The 24,153-nt window shown below is 39.8% G+C and overlaps 1 non-coding gene and 1 pseudogene across 1 annotated transcript; both read left to right on the forward strand.

Annotated features, from left to right (window-relative positions):
- Window positions 1-2,825: 2,825 nt before the first annotated feature.
- On the forward strand, window positions 2,826-3,027 carry LOC128655024 (uncharacterized; annotated as a pseudogene).
- A 15,096-nt stretch (window positions 3,028-18,123) lies between these two features.
- LOC128655018 (U2 spliceosomal RNA) lies at window positions 18,124-18,306 on the forward strand. The gene has a single exon (XR_008401618.1). It is a non-coding gene; the product is annotated as a U2 spliceosomal RNA (small nuclear RNA).
- Window positions 18,307-24,153: the final 5,847 nt, after the last annotated feature.

Here is a 24,153-nt window from a genome sequence, read left to right on the forward strand (position 1 = left end):
GTTTGTTTGTTTGTTTCTTTCTTTCTTTCTTTCTTTCTTTCTTTCTTTCTATCTATCTATCTATCTCTCTCTCCCTCCTTCTTGGCAGACAATAAAAGTCTATGGAGCTGTCAATGTTGTCCGTGTGCTTCTTTCTCCACCTGGTGCCCGCTCATGGAATTTTTTTCAAAAATGATTGTAGCCTACTAGCTAGGTAGGTAGGTAGGTAGGTAGGCGGGCAGCTAGGCCCACAAGATCCACTGGCAGCTAGGTCGGTGCAATCAGCCTGATCAGCCAGGTGGCTTTGTCGCCTTTGGGCCTGTCTGTCTCCAGAGTGCAGCTCCGACGATGGCGGGGGGGGGAGGAGGGGGGCCGTTTTCGGGGGAGGGTGGAGGAGGCGGAGCCATGCAAATTGGAGAGCAGCTATCTGTCCAGTAGTCGGGCAGCAGGTTCCTGGTGGTGGTGGTGGTCGTCGCCGCTGCTGCTTTTTTTTTTTTTTATCATGAAGCAGATTGTATTAGTTGTGTTTGTTTGCCTGGCCTGTGTTGTTGTGGTTAGCAGCAGCAGCAGCTTGTGAATTTCCAAAGGTGTGTGATATGTCTCCTCAAGGCAGAGGGAGTTCTGGGAGCGTGCGGCGTTCCAGACAAGAACTTTGCGTTATCGCTTCTCGGCCTTTTGGCAAGATCAAGTTTACTTGTTTCTTGTCAATTGGAGCTTTTGGAACCTATTCCCTCGGCCTTGCGGTGTTCCTTCGGGTTCACCGCATGCTGCTATTGGGGGGATAGCTATCCTGCACCGAGTTGGGATCAACGTTGCTATTATGGCGGCATTCATTGGAGTGGAAGAAGGAGTTGTTCGAGGTGGAGAGGAGATGTCCCGATTGGAAGATCAAGTCGGAGTCGAGGGAGGAGTCGGATTGAGAGAGAATGATGGAGTTGGAGCAGAAGGTGTTGCAGACAAGAGTGGAGCCAGAGGAGGAGAATCTTGGAATGTTGAGGCTGGAGGAGGAGGAGGTGGTGTTCCAGGTAGACGTCCTCTGGACACACTTCGCATTCAGATTGCAGAGGCTTACCAACTTGAGAAAAATGGGGATTTCCCAAAGAAGACTCTGGAAGTGAGCTTTTTGGTTTCGATTATACGGATTTCATGTGCTTCCAGGAATTTCAGTGAAGGGGTTTCTTTGACCTTAGTCTGAGAACTGAGGATCTCGCTAATAGAGTCTTGGAGAAAGCAAGGCTTTATAGGGATCATGAGTATATGCGTGGAGTCAAGATTACCCCTTTGTTTGGAGAAATGGAAAAATTGTTGGTTGTCCACATGTACAATCCACATGTTCATGTGCAGGATATTGTCAACTTCCTGAAGGGTTTTTGCACAAATGTGGAGGTTAAGGGTCAAGTCCTTAATAAATTTAATGTTTGGACTGGGAAAAGGAAATTTTTGGTTTCCTTCAAGCCAGATGACAAGGAATATGGGGGATTTCATCGACCCCCTCCAATATTTTCAATTGGCAATAACAGAGGTTTTCTATTTTTCAATCAGATGCCTCTGTTTTGCAGGAAGTGTTTGACCTATGGGCATGATACCGCTTTTTGTTCTGAACAGCAAGTTTGTCGATTTTGCAAAAAGGCAGGTCATGCAAGTAAAGATTGTGAGAATAAGACTTGTGACAATTGCAAAGAGATAGGACATGAGTATCGTTCATGTCCCACCAGGAGGAGATGGGAAAGTAGAGGAGCCGTTGTAGCTTCTCATGGCATCCCACAAAAAGAAGGAACAGGGAAGCAAATGCCACAGGAAAAGGGGCCCTCTGTGTCCTTTATTTTGGATGATGAGACAAGACAAGATCTCCTCAGAGCTGGTTTTTCAAAGGACCCTAAAGCCAATTCTGATGTTGGTGCTTGGAGTGCTGTGAGTGTCAGTCAGGATGCTGGTGTTTCCAGTGTTTTGGTCTCCACTCCTAAGAAGTCTGATAGAGGTGTTTCTTCACAAGACAGTGTGATTTCACCCACATGTACCCATAAAAGGCTAAGTAATGGCCAGAAGGACTTAGCCTGGGGGATAGTTTCTGGCTCACTCCCCACTAGAGAGTTCCAACATAGGAGGGGCTTGGTAGCCAGAGCCAAGTGCCCGAGGCCTGATTGTGTGGTCAGTGAAACTCATTTGCATATTTTTTGGAACTGCCCTTTTGCACAGGAAGTTTGGAGGAAAGTGAGCCCTCTATTAAAATCGGTAGGGGGTCTTAATGTTTTAAATCATGAGGTTATTTTATATGGGCGAGCGTTATGCTTAGATGAAGAAAAGTTTTTATATTCATGGTTAATTTTAAATTGTTTTAAAGAATCTTTATGGTTTGCAAGGAATTTACTTTTACTCAAACATGAAACTCTCTCTTCTTTGAATTGTGTTAAATATGGGTTAAGCCTCATTCATATTTATTTTTTACGGGATTCTAAAGTTTATGGAGAGAAAAGTGCAAAAGAAAAATGGGGTTTTTATGTCTGGAACAAAATTTCTTTTCATTGATTCTACTGCATTTTTTTTTTCTCTCTTAGGGTCAGTCTTGAGGGAGAGTTTTGAGGGATGTTTTTGAGGGACAGATAGAGGGTTGGGTGAAGAGAGGGAAAGAGTGAAGGGACAGTGGTGAGGGATATGTTTGAGGGACAGTTTTATCTCTTCAAAAAACATCTACGTGTTGGTTAATATTATTAATATTATATTTATTATATTTATTATTTAATTTTTATATTTATAAGGTTTTAAAATATTTCCACTATGATGCGATTGAGTGACTTTTTATGTTGCGATTTCCATGAAACCCTTAGTGGGAGAAAAAGTTTTAGAAGGTCTCATACTCACGACTGAGTGGAAAGAAAATAAAAAATAAAAAAAAAATCTGTTCTTATCAGTTTAATATCTGATACGCGCCCTATCTGGGTGCCATATATTAAATGGATTTTTGAAACAGGGAGATGGAAGAAGAGCTTGCTCTGTCCACTCCACGCATTGACCTGGTATTGCAGTACCTCCAGGACCGGTGCACCCCTCTCTTTTGGCAGTGTGACAAAAACAGAATGATCCTCCTCCTCCTCCTCATCATCATCCATGCAACAACCAAAAGCCGAAAAGAGCTGCAGCAGCAGCAGATTTTGTGCAAGAAAGCCTCAGCGACGAGCAGCTTTCCTGCCTGCTTTCTTTTCCGAGTCTTGTTAACCCCTTGTGTGCTGGGCCCAAAAAGCCTAGGAAGCGGTATTTAGCTGGCGAGGCGACGTGTTTGTTAGCCTTGGTTGTTCCTTTTTCATGGGCCGAGCCTTTCCGCACAAATCTATGTATTGCAGCGTGAATTTATTTATGTAATTATGTAATAATTTATTTATGCATTTATTTATGTATTTATTTGTTGATTTATTTATTTATTGATGTATGTGTGTCATCCTCTTGTATGTATTTTGATGTGTCCATCGCTTGATTTACATCTATGTGTTTATAAAATCTTTCTTTTGTTTGTTTGTTTCTTTCTTTCTATCTATCTATCTATCTATCTCTCCTTCTTGGCAGACAATAAAAGTCTTTGGAGCTGTCAATGTTGTCCGTGTGCTTCTTTCTCCCCCTGGTGCCCGCTCATGGAAGTTTTTTCGAAAATGATTGTAGCCTGCTAGCTAGCTAGCTAGGTAGGTAGGTAGGTAGGTAGGTAGGCGGGCAGCTAGGCCCACAAGATCCACTAGCAGCTAGGTAGGTGCAATCAGCCTGATCAGCCCGGTGGCTTTGTCGCCTTTCTGCCTGTCTGTCTCCAGAGTGCAGCGCCGACGATGGCGGGGGGGGGGGGGCGTTTTCGGGGGAGGGTGGAGGAGGCGGAGCCATGCAAATTGGAGAGCAGCTATCTGTCCAGTAGTCAGGCAGCAGGTTCCTGGTGGTCGTCGTCGCCGCTGCTGCTTTTTTGTCTTGAAGCAGATTGTATTAGTTGTGTTTGTTTGCCTGGCCTAGCAGCCTGGCCTGTGTTGTTGTGGTTTGCAGCAGCAGCAGCAGCTTGTGAATTTCCAAAGTTTGTGATGTGTCTCCTCGAGGCAGAGGGAGTTCTCGGAGCGTGCGGCGTTCCAGACAAGAGCTTTGCGTTATCGCTTCTCGGCCTTTTGGCTAAGATCAAGTGTCTGAGCCAATTGGTGTTGAAGAACCTACCCCCTCGGCCTTGTGGTGTTTCCTTCGGGTGCACCACATGCTGCTATTGGGGGGGTAGCTATCTGAGACAACGAGAAGGGATCAAGTTGCCAGTATGGCAGTGCTTCAGGAGGAGTGTGGAGTGGCTGGAGGAGTTCGTGAGGAGGAGGAGAGAATCGGAGTCGGAGTTGAAGTTGATGTTGGAGTCGGAGTTGGAGTTCAGGAGTCGATAGGAGGAGATCCTGGGATCAGTGATGGAGGAACATCTGGAGGATCAGGAGCAGGTCGAGCCAAAGATGGCGAACCCAGTGTTTTTGCTGGAGGGACTCGAAGGAGAACGCCAGGTTTTAGACCTTTGGATACCCTCAGGATTGAGGTGGAGGAAAATTATCAAGCAATGAAGAATGGTGAGTTTTTACAAAAGACTCTTATGCATGAGCTGTTTAAGTTTCATTATTCGGAGTTTATGTGCTTCCATGATTTTCAGAGGAGGGGGTTTTATGACTTAACCTTGCTCTCGGAAGCAATTGCAAATCAAGTTTTGAAGAAAGTTAGGTTGTATAAGGGCCATGAACTACTTCAAGGGGTGAAGATATTCCCCTTGTTTGGTGACGCAGAAAAATTAATTGTAGTTCAAATGTACAATCCCCATGTTACAGATGATGACATTGTGCATTTTTTGCATAAATATTGCCTTAAGGTAGAGCGGAAAGGCAGGATTTATAATCAGTTTAATGTTTGGACAGGTAAACGGAAGTTTTTAGTGACCTTTATGCCTGATGACCAGGAATATGGGGGATACAGAAGGCCCCCTCCTATGTTCTCTATTGGTTATAATAGAGGGTTCTTGGTGTATGGTCAAATGCCTCTTTATTGCCGTAAGTGTATGTGTTATGGGCATGACACCACCTTCTGCAAAAAAGATCAGGTCTGCAGATTTTGCAGGAAAACAGGTCATCTTAGTAAAGACTGTGTAGACCGTACCTGTGATGAATGTGGTGGAACTGGGCATGAGTTCCGCAATTGCCCTGAGAGGCGGCGTTGGGAAAGTAGAAAGGGTCCTGTTGCCCCTCCCAAGCCTGTTGTCGTGGAAAAGCCTGTACCATGTGAAGTGGTAGCAAAAGTCTCTACAGATGGGGCTGATGCTGCTGCTAGACCCGTTGTAACTGAGGCAATCCCTGTTTCAGTCGGAGTGAAGGTTAAGAGACCAGTTTTCTCCCCTACTAGGTGTAGTAGAGAGAAGAGAAGTTTGCCTTCTTCCCCTAAGAGGAGTGCTAAAGAGAAGGAGAGTAAGCGTGGAAATATTTCCAAATTAAGGAATTCAGCTGTATGTTTGTCAGCCAGCCTAGAGGATGTGTCGGGGTTTATTCCAGCTACTGCCTTGTCCCCTTTGCAGTCTCCCCAAGATCTAGGCTTGGCTTTGTTTCAGTCTGCAAACAGATTTGCTGCTTTGTTCCCAGACGTTTCTACTATATCCTCACCTGTACCTGGGTCATCAATGGATATTGAGGAGTTTGAGTCCCCTTTATCACCTCCCGTGGATTCCTCCAGAGTAATTGAGGACTTTGTGTCAGATGTGAGTGATGCGGAATTCAGGATCAATGAGATGCCTGTTATAGAAAGTGGACAGAGCCCTGCACTCAGTGACTGCTTGTCAGAGGGTCAGGGCCTGCATGTGTCTAGAAATTACAACAAATAGCTGAGACCGTTCACTTTCTATAAATGCTCCGTGTGGCATCTTTAAATGTACGGAGCCTTAAGAGTCTTCCTCGGAGGACCGCTCTGTATGATTTTCTGAAGTTGCGTTTTAATGATATTTTATTTTTACAAGAATGTGCTATCGATACTCATTTTAACGTAGAATCCTTACAAAAAGGTTGGGATAGAGGCCCCTCAGTTTGGTCGGGAGGAAATGAGAACAAGTGTGTTGGAGTGGGCATTTTATTTGGTAGCAATGATTTTAATATTAATCGGGTAGAGGAAGTTGTACCGGGTAGGATTTTAGTTATTTATGTCAGTTTTTATAATTTTAGCTTCAAGTGTATTAATGTTTATGCCCCTACTGTTAAGAGGGAGAGGGTGGAGTTTTTTAGTATTTTAGAGTTGTTTTTAGCTGGCAATGAGCCTTTGATTTTAGGTGGGGATTTTAACTGTGTGTGGCCTGGTGAGATGAGAGAGAGTTTGGGTATGTGTGCTGGTCTGGATGGTTCTGCGAGTGCTCTGAAAGGGATGGTTGAGGATTTGTGTTTGCAGGATGCATGGAAGGTGAGTGGTAGTGTGGGTGACGGTTTTACGTGGGGTAACACTCGTGTTAAGTCCCGGATTGATTTTATTTTTTTATCAAAGGCTTTTAAGGTGTTGGATTGTCAGTTATGTGAGAATGTTTTATTGGATCATAAGATTGTTGAATGTACCTGTGATTTACCTGGTGAAAAGAAATGTACTTCAACATATTGGAAATTAAACACCTCTCTTTTTTTTTTTTTTTAAACTTTTATTTAAATCCAGCATTATATTGAGAAAAAAAGAAATCAAATTACAAATTTTGCGCCACGCAGGGCCTGATGTTACATATTACAATTAATGTAGACAATACAAGAAAAATAAAAAAGTTGTCAGTATTTCACAGAATTATACCAAGACATAGATTCTAAAATAAATTATATTCTCTGCTGGAGTCTTTTCTTTCCTTTTTTATTCCATTCTCTCAACATTACAACAAATTAGACCTTTTACTATACAGTAATCTGAAAAATTTTAAGAAAAAATAACCGTACAGTAACAAAAAAAACAAACAAACAAACAAGAAAAAATAAAAATTAAAAAACAAAACACATACAAACAACAACAAAAAAGAGAGAAGAGAAAAAAAAAAAAAGGGGGAGAAGGAAGGAATCTTGACCCACCAGTTTGAGGCTTGAGCAGAGCGGATTACCAAACCCCCAGCAAAACTAGCTCTGAATTTCTGAAAGGGTAAATCATATATTCTATCTCATTTGGTGACAGCGTTTTAATAAGTACTGACCATTTTTTAAAGAAACCTTCGATATCCGTTTCCTTTTCCATATTGGTATCTTTTTGCTCTAGTATACACTGTTTTTTTAGACAGTTTTTAAGCTCATTTATACTAGGGTTCCTACTTCCTTTCCATTTCTTAAAAATCAAGTACCTTGCCGCCAAGATAATCATATTCACTATTTTATTATACATCCGCAGATTTTTAGTCGCGTCCCATAGAAAAATTACATCAGCCACTTTTAATTTTAAAGGGGAAATTTTTAATATTTGATTGATCCAGTATTCAATCTTAAGCCAAAAGCATTTGATTCTGGGACATTCCCAGATCATATGAATGAGATCTGCTGATAAAAATGAACATTTTGGACATTTACAGAAATTAATGTTCCCATATCTAGACCCCTTCTTCGGGGTATAGTAGGTCCTATATAATAACTTTATATGAGTCTCTCTCCATGTAGCTGATAAGGTAATTTGTAAGACTTTTGAAATGGAAGCATGAATTTTACTTACATTTATATCCTCTTGAGGTATTATTAAATTCCATGCGGTTGATAAGTTTCCTAAATTCTTTTCCCCTTTGTTAGAAATGAAGAATTGATAACATGGGGAAATTGACATAAATCCGTTCATTGCTAACACAAGCCAGTTCTCCAACTTTCCCAGGGACCAATTCCAGCCCGATTCATTTACCATCTTGGAGATAAAATGCCTTATTTGTAAATATGCAAAGAATTCTTTATTACAAAGGTTAAATTCTCGTTTCAAGTTCTCAAACGTTTTAATGCAAAGTCTATTCTTATCTATCATCTGAGAAATATTATACAAGCCTAAAGTGTGCCAGTTCTGAAAAGAAACCGATTGTAGTCCCGCTTGAAATTTAGGGTTTCCTTTAATTGGCATATAGTCAGAAATGCTGCTTTTGATGGATAATATCTTACAGATCTTCCACCATGCTTGTAAAGGATATATTATCGTTTTGAGTCTTTTGATTTCTTGGGGAATTAATTTGATATTACAATGTATTAAAGCTAAAGGAAGAAAGGGAGAGCTTACACTTTTTTCCAGTTCATTGTTTATTGTATAATCTTTATTTAAAATCCAGTCGACCACTATTCGAGCAAGAAAAGCCAGGTTATATAATTGTATGTCTGGCAGTGCCAATCCCCCATACTTTCTAGGTAACGATAGTTTCAGTAGAGATATTCTGGGCTTTTTGTTCTGCCATATAAAGTTTCTTATCATGCTGTTAATTTTACCAACATCCTTCCGTTTAAGCATTACTGAGGTATTCTGCAAAATATATAATAATTTCGGGAGAAGTATCATTTTGAATGCAGCAATACGCCCTGAGATTGAAAGTGGAAGGTTCTGCCATACTTTCATACTATCCCTGATCTTGTTCATCACTGGTATTATATTAAGATCATAACATTGATCTATATTAGGTGATATTATTATCCCTAAGTATCTGAAAGATTCAGAGACTCTGAAGGGTATATCTAAAAGGGAACCCGAGGTCTTTCTGATCCAGAGTAACTCCGACTTGGACGCATTGATCCTGTAGCCCGAGAAGGATCCAAATTGTTCTATAATTGACATAATTATAGGTATATTGTTTTGTGTATTGGAAATGTATAGAAGAATATCATCAGCGTACAACGCAATTTTGAGCTCTGTTTTACCTATTTTTATACCTTCCATTTGATCCCTTATCATTATTGCCAGAGGTTCAATTGAAATATCGAAGAGAAGAGGAGAGAGGAGGCACCCCTGACGTGTCCCTCTTTCAAGTGGTATCTCGAGAGATAGAATATTATTAACAATTATCTTTGTATGTGACTTATTATATATGTTCTCAACAAATTTAAGAAAGTTTCCCTTAAGACCAAATTTAACTAGAGACGTGACCAGATGATCATGATGAATTGAATCAAACGCTTTCTCAGCATCAATAGAGACAATTGCTAAATCTGCGGGATCCCCCTCTCTCCCCAATCCCACCTTCTCTGCGAGCTTAAAATAGTCTATTGTAACTAAAACTTCTCTGACTTTTGCTGATGAGTTCCGTTTCTGCAGAAACCCTGCTTGATCTTTATGGATTATTTCAGGGAGTACCAACTGCAATCTTTTAGCTATAATGGAGGTCAGAATTTTGTAGTCAGCATTCAATAGTGCTATGGGCCTATAGGACTCTTTATTGTTAGGATCCTTCCCGGGCTTCAAGTTGTATAGGAGGCACAGAATTGAGGAGAGACTGCAGTCCCTTCTGTATAGATATGATTAAAAAGCTTACTCAGGGGTGGAGCTATCAATGGCGTGAGAATTTTGTAAAATTCGTTGGGCAGTGCGTCCGGCACTGATGCTTTACTTAATGGGAGATCTTGGATAACTTTTAAGATTTCTTCCTCAGATATTGGAGAGTTTACTATTGTCATCTTTTCACTATTAAGTGTCGGATGAGTGATTTTACTCCAGAATTCTTCAGATTTGACCTTGTCTGAGTTTTTCAAGGAGTAGATCTTTCTAAAATAGTCTGAGAAAATATTAGAGATATCTTCCGTATTTATATGGATTTTCTCTTTATGATGGAGTTTATCTATTAATGGGGATCTTCTTTCCCTTCTCATCAAGTTAGCCAATAGTTTTCCGGCTTTATTCCCATGTCGGTAGAGTCTTGCCTGAAGCTTTAACTCCTTCTGCGTCTCTTTATAAATTTGGAATGTATCTCTTTCACTTTTTGATCTATTATACTTAATCCAGTTTTCTTGAGAATTATTAAGTAAATAATTATTATATGAGTTAATTGCTGATTTTGTCACTTCTGTCTCTCTCATCTTTAGTGTTTTAAGTCTATTAGCACTATATGAAATGATTTCTCCTCTGAGAACTGCCTTTGCGGCCTCCCAGAAGATATTCGGACGATCAACGTAGTCTTTGTTTATCTCCGTGTATTCTTGAAATTTCTCTTTCAGCCAAATTTTAAATTTTAAGTCATTTACCAACCATACAGGAAAGAAGAAGCGAGAAGATCCTGATTTGGAGTTTTTATATAAAATTTCTATTGTAACAGGACTATGATCTGATATGTTGATAGGGAAGATTTTAGCTTTAATTTGCATTTTACAAAGTCTTTCGTCGATAAGAAATAAGTCTATCCTAGATAGAGTTTTATGAGCTCTGGATAAACAGGTATAGTCTCTTACCTCTGGATTCTGCTATCTCCATATATCCCTTATTAATAGATTTTGAAACATTTTCTTAAACATTTTGGTTTCCAGATTATCTCGCTTGTTCTTCCCTGCCATTGGCTTCTGTCTTAACCTGTCTAATGGATAATGTGGAGCCATGTTAAAGTCCCCGCCTAAAATTAGATATCCTACTGATTCAGTGAGAATTTTTGCCTGCAGATTATCCCAGAATATTGGGTCAAACACATTGGGTGCATATAGATTGCAAAGTGTATATAAAGTTCCCTCTATTTTTAGTTTTAGAATTACATATCTCCCTTCTGGGTCTAGAATACTATGAAGAATTTCATAATTAATATTTTTTCCTAACAGAATTGCCACTCCTCTCTTCCTTTCTATGCCTGTGGCAGCAACTACCTCTTTTACCCAAGAAGACTTCAGTTTCAGCACTTCTTCTAAATTTAAATGAGTTTCTTGCAAAAGAGCTATGTGGGTATCAATTTTTCGTAGATGTGCTAAAATTGACTTTCGCTTAATGGGGGAGGTAAGACCTCCAATATTCCAAGAGGTTATTTTACATGTATCCACTCTGCTCATTCCTCACCCATCCAGGCCAAAAAACCAACAGAAACAAAAAAATAAATAAATAAATAAAATAAAAAAAAATAAATAAAGATAAACACAACGCCCCCTTGAAGGGAGACCAACTAACCCAAAAACATAGCGTAACTGAGGAAGGATAAACCATAACAAGCAAACAACACCCCCCTGTTGCGGAAGATTCCCGGGGGCCCCGCATGGCCCCTTGTTGGCCCTTGAACCTTGTAACCTATATCAACCGATAAAATTTGAAATGTAAGGCTATTTTACCTTCTATCACCTATTATCTTGATTCCCTAGCTTATCTACAAATTTTTCCGCTTCTTTGGCAGATTCAAAGAAATGAGCTTCATCATTGACTATGATCTTTAACTTAGCCGGGTAAATTATCGTTGCACGATATCCCGAAAGGATAAGTTTTGTGCAGATTGGGGATAGCTCTTTTCTTTTCCCTGCTGTTTCTGCGGAGAAATCTTGGAATAGATATATGTTAGTTGTCCCTAATACAATGGGTTGGTTTTTCCGATAGTACTGGAATAATTTTATCCTGGAAATTCAATAACTTTGCTATAACTGGTCTTGGTCTTACATTTCCTTTACCCCCCTCTGTCTGTCGCCCCAGCCTATGGGCCCTTTCCACTATTATTGGGGGATAAGATGAAGGCAGGCCTAATAATTGCACTAAAGTTGTAGATATGAATTTTCCCAGGTCCTCGTACTGTTTCCCCTCTGGGACCCCGATTATTCTTACGTTATTCCTCCTAGACCTGTTCTCTAGGTCCTCGATTTTAATTTGCATTTTAGATAGAATTGTGTCTATGTCTTTTAACTTAGAGCTATGCGTCGTGCTATTATCTTCCAAGTCTGACACTCTTTGTTCGACTTCTTCAAGCCTATTTGAGAATAGCCTGACTTCATTGGTTAAGGAAAGAATATCTTGTTTGATTTCAGCTTGCATAGAATCAAATCTTGGAGCAAGAGCCTCTGTTATATTAGTTATTAATATTTGCATGTCTGGTACCTCTTTATCATAGGTAAGATTAGAGCGAACTGAATGAGTGTCCATCTGAGTTTCTGAAACACCTTTATTTTTCCTATCTCTGTGCTTTGCCGCCATGGCTGGTGAGGGAGTTTTAGTGTGTGCGTGCAAAAATTTATCCATAGATTAGTGATGTGAAAAAAAAAGAAATTGGAGGAGAGGGGGCAGAGTCCCCCCCTGGGATGCAAGGGAGGGAAAAAATGGGGGGGGGGAGTGATATATGTGAGGGTTAGTGGGGTGTGAAGTGATTGGTGAGGAAAAAAAAAAAAAAAGGGGTGATTTAGTGTTTTTGGTTATAAAAATAAGGTTAGTAGGTGATCTTGATATAGGAATTACTTGCTAAAATCTATTATTTTATGGACTTTAAAAAGTCTTGTCCAATTGCTCAATATTAAGTTTCCACTTGGTACCAAGATTAGTACCTAGGTGTATTCTATCCCAAACTAGATATCTCCTGTCTTTATGTCAATTGCTAGCTCATCCTTATAATCCTAGAAAGAATAATATCCCTTCAGTTTTTAATTTATCTCTCCTATTCTTTCCTTTAGTTTAGATAAATTTGTCTAAGGAAGAAAGAGAAAAGGGTCAGTTACTACTTTACATCCTTTCTTCCTACTTCTTTTTTGTCTAATCAATTATATATCTAATAGTGTACAGTCGATGTGCTACTTATCTACCAATTAGTAGAGTAGCTATATTTTATTATAGGCTTCCAGTTAATTGGTATATTTTACTTCTATGTACCCAAGTTAAAACAAAGTACAGCTTTATATACACCACAGATAACAATTATTTACTGATTACACTTAGACTTGTGCAGCCTCATCTCATGCAATGAGTAAAAATATATTGTGTAGCAGGTAGATATAGAAAGTGTAGAGTACCCTGACAGTCTAAAGCCACTATAAATAAGTCAGTTTGTCCTAACAATAATTGAATCAAGGAAGTGTCTTTATACTTTTTTCCAATAGATAAGAATATTTTGATTAGTTGGAAAAAAGTAGAAGTATAACATTAAACATGTTAGTGCTCTGTTCATCAGAATTTGGGTCTCAAACCTTCTTTCAGTTTAATTTAATACATGCTTGGAAGGGGTTAATTCCCTCACACAACCATAAAAGAATGACAAAACCATGTGTAGATGCCAGACAGCAGTTTTCCTATTTCCTGCAAGAGGGATTAAGAATGAACCTCAGCTACCCAAAAGACAAAACTGATATCAGTATTACACCAAATGATTAATATTTGCATCTATTAAGGTAAGGATAATAATTAATAATTAGGCATTTTTAGCAAAAAGTGTTATTTTACCAACAAAGCACAGTGTTTAATTTTCTCTGCACCTTTTAAACACTAAACACCTTTTTATATATCTCTTTTTTTTTTCCTTTCTTTTCCCTTCCTTTCCTTCTCGCTCCCCTCTTTTATATTAATCCTCCTAGGACCAACACATTTTGTTTTTCAGGTAATAGTTAACAAGCCATAAACTGTTTGTCAGTGTTAATAAGCATAGAAAACAGAGAGGAAAATCACAGCAGATGATTAGCATTTAGAAAGATTAGTAACACATGCAGTTTGCAACTAACCAAGATAACACAATGTTTCTTATTCCCCTTAACATTGAGTTACTCTGTGTCTGTTTATACTTTGTAATCAATTTGCCAGTGTTTCTTATGGCTTATACAATTAGGGTATTATTTAGCAGTTTAAACTTTATGCCATACCTTCCCTGAGATACTTATATTTACAGAGCTTTGCATAGTAGGCGGCCAAGGGTTCATTTATATCATTAATAAACATGAAAAAAAAAAACATATACATGTACTTTTGTAGCTTTCTTTCCTTTCTCTTTATGCCAAAAGAATTGAAAAGTAATCAAAGTCAAAAAATAAGCAAGAGAGGGATAAGCAAGCAGTTCATAGCATTTGGAGAAAGTTATTAGCACGTGCAGTTAGTGTGCAGCGTGTCATTTCCTCTTTTTCTGCTGCCTTTTTCCTGGTGTTTGTAAAAGATTTAATCTTGGAATGTCTCTCACTTTAAAAGGTGGCTTATGTCTACTTCACTCTAATGTTGTGCAAACACTTTTTTGTAAGACTTTTGAGGTTAGTTTCCCATGGAAAAATAATATTTCACAATAGCTTCTTTGTATGGTTGCTTTTTCCCAACTTTTGAGCCACTATTCCTTTAAAGTAAAATGTACCTTTTACCATGCAGCTCTGTGCAATAGTTATAGCCAGGCATCCAATTTCCTGCTCCTTTTCTTCCTAAGCTGGATTGTTGTTTGTATTTGTTTTCCTCTCCAGCTCTAGCTAGGATATCAGCCGCACTTTCACCAGCAGCACCGGTGTATAGGAAAATGTGGTGCGCTGGCTGTTCCTTCTCCAGCTCTAAGTGGTAGCCTCCCCTGTAAGGTCAGGGTCTCCTCCACTCCCTCACGCAGCACCGGTGGGAGGGGTGGGGACCGATAGCCGAGTTCAAGCAGTATTACTTCGGTTTAGGGAGCAAGCGAATCCATTAGAGCTTAAAAATTATAGGAGGCTGTGTTTAAGCCATTACATAGCCTGAGGAATGTATTCAAACTGCTGTGCGCTCTGTATCCGCGATCTTTACGGTCTGACGCCGTCAGTCACCTTAGAATTATGTTCAGGTGACTGTGCGCTCCGTGTCCGCGCTCCTCTTAGTTTAAAAAGATCAGCCTTCTGTAACAGCGTCCCCTCTACCACCTCACGCAGCACCGGTGGGAGGGGTAGGGTTAAGCCGATAGACTTCAATTTCTCTGTAAAGTTTAAGAGATGCCCAGCTCATTACAGGCTATAAGGGCCAAAGCAATATGGTGTGATGTACCTGCACCAATATGGAACCGGTATCCAGTTTTTTTTCCAGATAATAGCCTCCCAGGACCAGGGTTTCAGCGCGAATTACCGCCAAATGGCTGTTGTGGGAGTCTCTAGAGAGAGCTTGCTCAGAGCCTGTCCTGCATTCAGTCTCCTCCCCCGGAACCAGAGCATGTCAAACACCTCTCTTTTAACAGATAAACGTGTATGTGATGATTTTATTAAGTTTTATGAGAGATTAAGTTTTACTAGGGGTGATAATGATATTGTGGGGTGGTGGGATACAGCTAAAGCTAAAATTCGTACGTTTTTTATAAATGCTGGCAAAAGGAAAGCTAAAGAAAAAAGAGAATTTTATTCGGTTTTACAATTTCGTTTAAACGCATTATATCAAGCTAGGAATTTTGGGTGTGAAGTAGAAGAGGATATTATTAGGGTTAAGGGAGAAATAAAAAAGGTTTTAGAAAATAAAGCAAAACAAATCATTTTTAATTCTAAAGTTCAGGTTTTAGAAGAAGATGAAAAGTGTTCCCGTTTCTTTTTTAAAAAACTTGCCAGTAATAAGAGTTTTATTGAGGTTTTAGAAGGGGAAACTGGGATTTTAAATATTAAAAAGGTTGTTTTTGATTTTTATGATAATTTATTTTCTCCTAAAGTTTTAGATCGTTCTTTAGAAAAACATTTTTTAAACCTTTTAGATTCTTCTTTTAATATTGATGACCAAAGTTTTTTAGCCCAGGATTTTACTAGTGAGGAGATTTTAAATGCTGTTAAGAGTTTTAAAAATAGCAAGACCCCGGGGAATGGGTTGCCAATAGAATTTTATGTGACTTTTTGGGATATTTTAAAGAAAGATTTTATTTTTTTAATTCAGAAATGTGGTGATTTTAATTTTTTACCTAAATCTTGGACGCAGGGGGTGGTTACTTTGTTGTACAAAAAGGGGGATAAAGACAAAGTAAAGAATTGGCGTCCCATCACATTGCTGAATTGCGATTATAAGATTTTTACTAAGCTTTTAGCCTCACGTATTAGGACTGTTATATCCAAGGTTATTGCTCCCTGCCAGTGCTGTGCGGTGCCTGGGAGAAGCATAACAGAACTTTTATGTACACTTAGAGATTCGGTTTTTTATTGCTTGGATAGAGATCAGAGTTTAGCACTTTTAACTATTGATTTTGAAAAAGCTTTCGATAGAATATCCCATAAGTTTATATTTGATGTTTTAAAGAAGTTAGGATTCCCAGATAAGATATGTAGGCAGATTAGAAGTGTGTATGATGAGTGTGAGAGTGCTGTGTCTGTGAATGGGTTTTTGACTGAAGGTGTGAAAGTGAGATCAGGTGTGAGGCAAGGATGTCCCCTTTCCCCTATTTTGTTTATTTGTTGTATGGAGCCATTGTTGTGTGTGTTAAGGAAGGATAAGGTGATTAGAGGTGTGTGTGTACCTGGTGGGAATGGGTGTCAGGTGAAAGTGTTAGCTTATATGGATGATGTGACTGTGTTATGTACGGATCCGGTGTCTATAAAGCGTGCAATCAGAACTGTTCAGTGGTTTTGTGAGGCTTCTGGGTGTAAGGTGAATCTTGAGAAATCAGAGTGTATGTTGTATGGAAGGTGGGGTAGTTTGTTGGATGTGGATATAAATGTTGTAAGAGACAAAATTAAGATTTTAGGAATCCATTTTACTCAGAATATGAAGTATGATTTTAATTGGGAGATTATTTTAGCTAGAGTTAAAAAGAAATTTGGTTTATGGGGTTTTAGGAAATTAACTCTAGAGGGGAAGATTTTAATTATAAAGCAAGTTATTATACCAGTTCTTTTATATACAGCCTTGGTTTTATTTCCCCCAGTTTTATGGATAAGATGAATAGTTAGGGAGTGTTTTGTTTTTATCTGGGGGGCTAAGATGGAACGACATAAGAGAACAGAATTACAAAAACTACATGCACATGGTGGGAAAAATGCCCTTGATATTAATATGTTTCTCAGTTTTAAATTCCTTGCTTTTAATATAAAGATAGCTCTTCGGGATGATGATTGTATGGCTGGCCTCTTTTTAAAATACTCTGTTGGTTTTGTTTTTAAAAAATATAATTGGTTTCCTTTTTCATTAAACAGACCTCATGCTTTTAATTTACCCAAACATTTTATGATTTTAGATAAAATTATTAGAGATTTTAAGTTACAAAGTTTTACTGTAGATATTTTACAAGACCATAAGAAGCTTTTAAATGTTTTTAAATCTGGTGAGCTGGTCTCTACAGTTTTACGTTTTTCAGATGAAATTTCTCTTTTAATTTGGAAGAATGTATCTAATAAAATGTTAAGCAATGCACAAAAAGATTTGGCTTCGGGAATTGTTGCTGGTTGTCTTCCCACCCGGGCTTTTCAGCATAGAACGGGCTTGGTGGCCAGAGCCAAGTGCCCTCGTCCAGAATGCTATGACGATGAGGATGTGCTACACGTTTTTTGGTCTTGTGCTTTTGGACAGGAGGTGTGGAAGAAGGTGTGTCCCCTTTTAATGTGGGTAGGGGGTCTTAAAGTTTTAAATGAAGAGGCTATTTTATATGGAAGGCTGCTATGCATAGACGAAGAAAAGTTTTTATATACTAGGTTAATTTTAAATTGTTTTAAAGAAGCCCTTTGGCTAGCAAGGAATCTTTTACTTTTTAAACATGAAACTATTTTATCATGACATTGCATACAGTACGCTCTTAGCTTAATTCATATTTATTTTTTAAGAGATTGTAAAACCATGGATGAAAAAAGTGCAAAATACAAATGGGGATTTTATTTATGGAATAAAGCTGTTTTTTAGGTTTCTTTCCTTTTTCTTCTTCTTTTCCTTGTAAGGGACAGTTGGTAGGGTAAGTTATAGGGGCAGTTTGTAGGGATAGTTAGTTGGGTGTGGTGAAGGGAGGGTGAGGTTTGAGGGTTTTGTTTAAGGTTTTTTTTATAGGTTTTCAGTTTCTTTTCTGTTTCTTTTAGGGTCAGTTTTGAGGGACAGTATTTGCTAGGATAGATTTTTAGGGATATGTAGTGGGTTGGTGAAGTGAGGGATAGCTTTTTCAGTGTTGGTTAATTAGGGATAATGAAGGGTTAGATTTAGTATTTTATTTTTATTTTATTTTTATGGGTGGTTTTTATGCACTGAATGGTTTTACATCCGATATATTTATTGAAGGCACATTTTATATCCACTATGATGTGATTGAGCAGAACTTTATGGATTTGAAGGTTCCGGTGATGCGTTTTAATCCAATCCAATCCAAAAAAATCCAAGTTCTAAGGTCTCAGGCTCATGACTGAGTGGAAAAAAAAAATAAAAAAATCTGTTCTTATCAGTTTAATATCTGATACGCGCCCTATCTGGGTGCCATATATTATATGGATTTTTGAAACAGGGAGATGGAAGAAGAGCTTGCTCTGTCCACTCCACGCATTGACCTGGTATTGCAGTACCTCCAGGACCGGTGCACCCCTCTCTTTTGCAGTGTGACAAAAACAGAATGATCCTCCTCATCATCCATGCAACAACCAAAAGCCGGAAAAAGACCTGCAGCAGCATCAGATATTTGCAAGAAAGCCTCAGCGACGAGCAGCTTTCCCGCCTGCTTTCTTTTCCGAGTCTTGTTAACCCCTTGTGTGCTGTGCCCAAAAAGCCTAGGAAGCGGTATTTACCTGGCGAGGCGACGTGTTTGTTAGCCTTGGTTGTTCCTTTTTCATGGGCCGAGCCTTTCCGCACAAATCTATGTATTGCAGCGTGAATTTATTTATGTAATTATGTAATAATTTATTTATGCATTTATTTATGTATTTATTTGTTGATTTATTTATTTATTGATGTATGTGTGTCATCCTCTTGTATGTATTTTGATGTGTCCATCGCTTGATTTACATCTATGTGTTTATAAAATCTTTCTTTTGTTTGTTTCTTTCTTTCTTTCTTTCTTTCTTTCTATCTATCCCTCCTTCTTGGCAGACAATAAAAGTCTTTGGAGCTGTCAATGTTGTCCGTGTGCTTCTTTCTCCACCTGGTGCCCGCTCATGGAAGTTTTTTCGAAAATGATTGTAGCCTGCTAGCTAGCTAGCTAGCTAGGTAGGTAGGTAGGTAGGCGGGCAGCTAGGCCCACAAGATCCACTAGCAGCTAGGTAGGTGCAATCAGCCTGATCAGCCCGGTGGCTTTGTCGCCTTTCTGCCTGTCTGTCTCCAGAGTGCAGCGCCGACGATGGCGGGGGGGGGGGGGAAGGAGGGGGGCCGTTTTCGGGGGAGGGTGGAGGAGGCGGAGCCATGCAAATTGGAGAGCAGCTATCTGTCCAGTAGTCAGGCAGCAGGTTCCTGGTGGTCGTCGTCGCCGCTGCTGCTTTTTTGTCTTGAAGCAGATTGTATTAGTTGTGTTTGTTTGCCTGGCCTAGCAGCCTGACCTGTGTTGTTGTGGTTTGCAGCAGCAGCAGCTTGTGAATTTCCAAAGTTTGTGATGTGTCTCCTCGAGGCAGAGGGAGTTCTCGGAGCGTGCGGAATTCCAGACAAGAGCTTTGCGTTATCGCTTCTCGGCCTTTTGGCAAAGATCAAGTGTAAACTTGTGTCTTTGTCAGAAGGTGCTAAAGGGACGTTTCCCCTCGGCCTTGTGGCATCGGCCTCCTTGTGAGGTCTTAAGCCACTTGTTGCTATTGGGGGGATTCTTACCCTAAGCAACGAGTTGCGATCGCCCTAAACCTGGTCGAACCCTTGGGTAGGTCAGGAATAGTGGTGCAGCGTTCGAGATGGAAGTTGCTGGTTTCCAGACTAATTCTGCAACAATGGATATTGCGGATACTATTCGCTTTGAAGTTACGGAGGAGCTGTGGTGATTAAAGGACCTAAATTTTATCGTGACTGTTTTTTTGGATGAGGTTCTGAAGGTCCGAAGACAGGAGATCCTGTGCATTCAAGATTTCCCCCGCAGAGGAACGTATGATGTCACCTTTACGTCGGAACACTCAGCGGGTGGCTATTATGAGCAATATAAGGGCCAGAAAGACAGGGAGGATTTTCGAGGTGTACGTGTGACCCCTCTTTTTGGGTTATCCAACCGTTTGGTGACTGTCCATATGTACAGCCCACACATCCCTGTGGAAGACATTGCAGTATTTTTAAGTAGATTCTGCAACCCGGTTTCTTATGTTGGAAAAGTGTTTAATGCCTTTGGAATTTGGTGTGGGAAACACAAGATCCGGGTATCATTCCAGATGGATCCTGATTGTTACGGTGGAATCAGGAGGCCACCCCCTATAATTAGTTTGGGGGGTCGAAGAGGTTTTCTCTTCTTTAACAGCATGCCTGATTTCTGCAGGAACTGTTTTAAATACGGTCATGATTCCTGCCATTGCGATGAAGACCTCTTTTGCCAGTTTTGTGAGCGTCCTGGGCATAGGGCTAAAGATTGTGCTAATTGGCATTGTGATTTATGTGGGGTTCCTGGCCACACTTATTTTAAGTGTCCTAAGAAAAAACAAGGATTCTCTCGGGCGGATTCTGGTTCTGGTGCACAGGATGGGGGGGGGTACAGAGTTTACTTCTCACTATTCTGATGCCCAGAGAGATGAAGAGCTCAGAAGAATGGGTTTTGTGCGTTGTGAGAGTGCCACTTCTGATGTGGGTGCCTGGATGCATAAAGATGATTATGTGGCTAAAAAAGCTGCGGAGCAGGCTAAGTTTTTATCATCTGGTGGCATGTCCACTGAAGTTGTTCCAAAGCCAGTCGTGGAGAACCCTGAAGTACCTAAAGATTTGCCCTTTGAAGTGCCCAAGAAAAAAAGGAAGAAATCGCAAAATATGAATTCTGAAGATGATTTGATACGAAGTTTGCGGCAGAAAGATGCATGCCAGAAAGGAAGTATTCCTTTCTGGCATGCATCTTTCTGCCTGGTCTCCTTTTGTGGAGACCAGGAATCGTTTTTCTGGTCTTGAAGTTGAGGAGAGTGGAGGAGAAGAGATGGAAGCAGAAATTCCGGATTCAGCTTGTGTGAGGTCTGAGGAGCAACGACAAGGTGTTGTGGCTTCTGTTCAGGTTCCTGGGACTCTGTCTAGTGAGTCGGGATGTCTTGGACAACCTCAGCAAGGTGCCTTGGTCTCTGGGACTCTTGTTTATGAGTCAGAGCCAAGTAAGAATGTTTCCTTACCTGAGACTCATGTTTCTGAGTCGGGGATGTTGAAGCATGTTTGGATCCTTTGGATATCTCTTTTGTACCTGGGACTCTTGTTGTTGAGTCAGGTCCTGTGGATATACAGGATTTGTCTTTTAGTGCTGCATCTGGTTTTACTCCTGTTGAAATGGATAGTGATTGTCTTCCTCAGCTTTCGTCCAGTGATGAAGAGCTAAATATTGTTTCCCCTGGCAATAATATTATGTCAGGAGGGGATGAATCTCCGTAAGTTTTTAATGTCTTGAGAGGATGACCTTTTTTAGCGACTCTCAATGGCACTTAAAATTGCTTCATTAAATACACGAAGCATTAGGGGCGTTGCTAGGCGCCATGCTTTGTGTGATTTTCTAGAGTGTCTTGATCACGATATTGTTTTCTGCAGGAATGTGGTATTGATTGTAAAGTTAAGTATGATGATTTTATATCTTGTTGGCATAAAGGTCCCTCAGTATGGTCAGGTGGAAATGATAACAATGGTGTAGGTGTAGGGATTCTTTTTAAAGGTAATAGTATTAGTGTGTTGAGTTCAGAAGAAATTGTATCATGTAGAGTTGTTTTTAATGATGTTATTTTAAAATGTATTAATGTTTATGCACCAGTTAATAAAAAAGAGAGAAAGGAACCTTTTAAGATTTTAAGTTTATTTTTAGTTGGTTCTGAAATTGTTATTTTAGGGGGAGATTTTAATTGTGTTTATCCTGGGGAAAAAAGAATTGGTTTTAGTTCTCAGGATAGGGCAGATGGGTCTGCAAGTATTTTAAAAGGTATTATTGATGATTTTAGATTACAGGATGTTGCTGTTGTGATGGGAAAGAAAGATGTTTTTACTTGGTCAAATGAAAACACTAAATCTCGTATTGATTTTATTTTTACTGATAATAATGTTAGAATTAGGAATGTGTCAGTGTTAGATAATGTGTTTTCAGATCATAGGTTGTTTGATTGTGTGTGTGAGGTGGGTAGAAAGAAAGAGAAGAAAAGCTTGCATTGGAAATTAAATGTGAGTTTACTTGAGGATGAGTGTGTTAGGGAAAGGTTCATATGGAAGTAGGCTGAGTGGCGTGAGGAGAGGGGACGTATGTGAGTGGCGTGTGGAGAGGGGACGTATGGTGAGTGGCGTGTGGAGAGGGGACGTATGTGAGTGGCGTGTGGAGAGGGGACGTATGGTGAGTGGCGTGTGGAGAGGGGACGTATGGTGAGTGGCGTGTGGAGAGGGGACGTATGGTGAGTGGCGTGTGGAGAGGGGACGTATGGTGAGTGGCGTGTGGAGAGGGGACGTATGGTGAGTGGCGTGTGGAGAGGGGACGTATGTGAGTGGCGTGTGGAGAGGGGACGTATGGTGAGTGGCGTGTGGAGAGGGGACGTATGTGAGTGGCGTGTGGAGAGGGGACGTATGTGAGTGGCGTGTGGAGAGGGGACGTATGTGAGTGGCGTGTGGAGAGGGGACGTATGTGAGTGGCGTGTGGAGAGGGGACGTATGTGAGTGGCGTGTGGAGAGGGGACGTATGGTGAGTGGCGTGTGGAGAGGGGACGTATGTGAGTGGCGTGTGGAGAGGGGACGTATGGTGAGTGGCGTGTGGAGAGGGGACGTATGTGAGTGGCGTGTGGAGAGGGGACGTATGGTGAGGGGCGTGTGGAGAGGGGACGTATGTGAGTGGCGTGTGGAGAGGGGACGTATGGTGAGTGGTGTGTGGAGAGGGATAGGATGGGTGTGCTTTCTTGGTGGGACTGGATGAAAGTGAGGGTGCATGATTTTTTTATTAAGGAAGGGAAGGTACGTATGGAGAAAAGGAAACGTTTTTATTATGTGTTGCAGATGAGACAGCAGATGCTACTGATATTAAGAGAGAATGGAATTGAGGTTGAAGAAGACTTGAGGGAAGTTAAGAAAGAGATTGCTCAATTGTTGAAAGAAAAAGGTAAGACCATTATTTTTAATTCCAAAGTGCAGATTTTAGAACATGATGAAAAATGTTCTATGTTTTTTTTTAAGAAAATTGTTGCTAAAAAGGAGAAAATTGTTAAGATTGATGGTGTTACAGATTTTAAAGGTATTTTAAATAAGACTTGTGATTTTTATTCTAATTTATATTCTTTTAAAAAACTGATGTTTCTCTTGAAGAATATTTTTTATCTCTTCTAGAATCTTCTTTTGATGCTAATGACCAGGATTTTTTGTCTCGTGATTTTAATGAAAATGAAGTTTTAGAAATTGTTAAAAGTTTTAAGCGTTTTAAGACACCTGGTTTGGATGGTTTACCGATTGAATTTTATTTGATTTTTTGGAATATTTTAAAGGATGATTTTATGGTTTTATTGGATAAATGTTTTAATGAGCTGTTTTTACCTCCTTCCTGGAAGCAGGGGGTAGTAGTTTTATTATATAAAAAGGGTGATAGGGAGAATTTGGCTAATTGGCGTCCTATAACTTTATTAAATGCTGATTACAAAATTTATGCTAAAATTTTTGCTAGTAGACTTAAGAATGTGATTAAAAAGGTGATTGGCCCTAATCAAGTTTGTGCTGTTCCAGGAAGGAGTATTGATCATAATTTATTTATTCTTAGAGATTGTATTTTTAAAGCCCTTGATAATAAAAACAATTTAGCAATCCTTTCTGTCGATTTTGAAAAAGCTTTTGATAGGGTATCCCATGAGTTTTTATTTAAGGTGTTGGTGAGGATGGGTGTGCCTGAGAAAGTGTGTGATCAGATTAAGCTTTTATATAATAATAGTACGAGTGTGGTGTCTGTTAATGGTGTTTTTACTGAGAAAATAAAGATTTTATCTGGTGTTAAACAAGGTTGTCCTCTGTCCCCTATTTTATTTATTTGTGCGATTGAGCCTTTGTTGTGTGCGTTGCGTGAAGAGAAATCTATAAAGGGAGAGCATGTTCCAGGTGGTGGTGGTGTACAAATGAAGTGTATGGCCAATATGGATGATGTGACTGTGTTATGTGGTGATAGTGTATCTCTGAAGCGTGCTGTAAGGGTGGTTAGATGGTTTAATGGGGTGTCTGGTTTTAAGATGAATGAGGATAAGTCCGAGTGTATGTTGTATGGGGAGTGGGTGAGTCTTTTGGATGTTGAAGTTAAGATTGTGTTTGATAAAATTAAAATTTTGGGTATTTATTTTACAAATGATA

The sequence above is a fragment of the Bombina bombina genome, chromosome 3 (genome assembly GCF_027579735.1).
Source record: "Bombina bombina isolate aBomBom1 chromosome 3, aBomBom1.pri, whole genome shotgun sequence".
NCBI classification, from domain to species: Eukaryota; Metazoa; Chordata; class Amphibia; order Anura; family Bombinatoridae; genus Bombina; species Bombina bombina.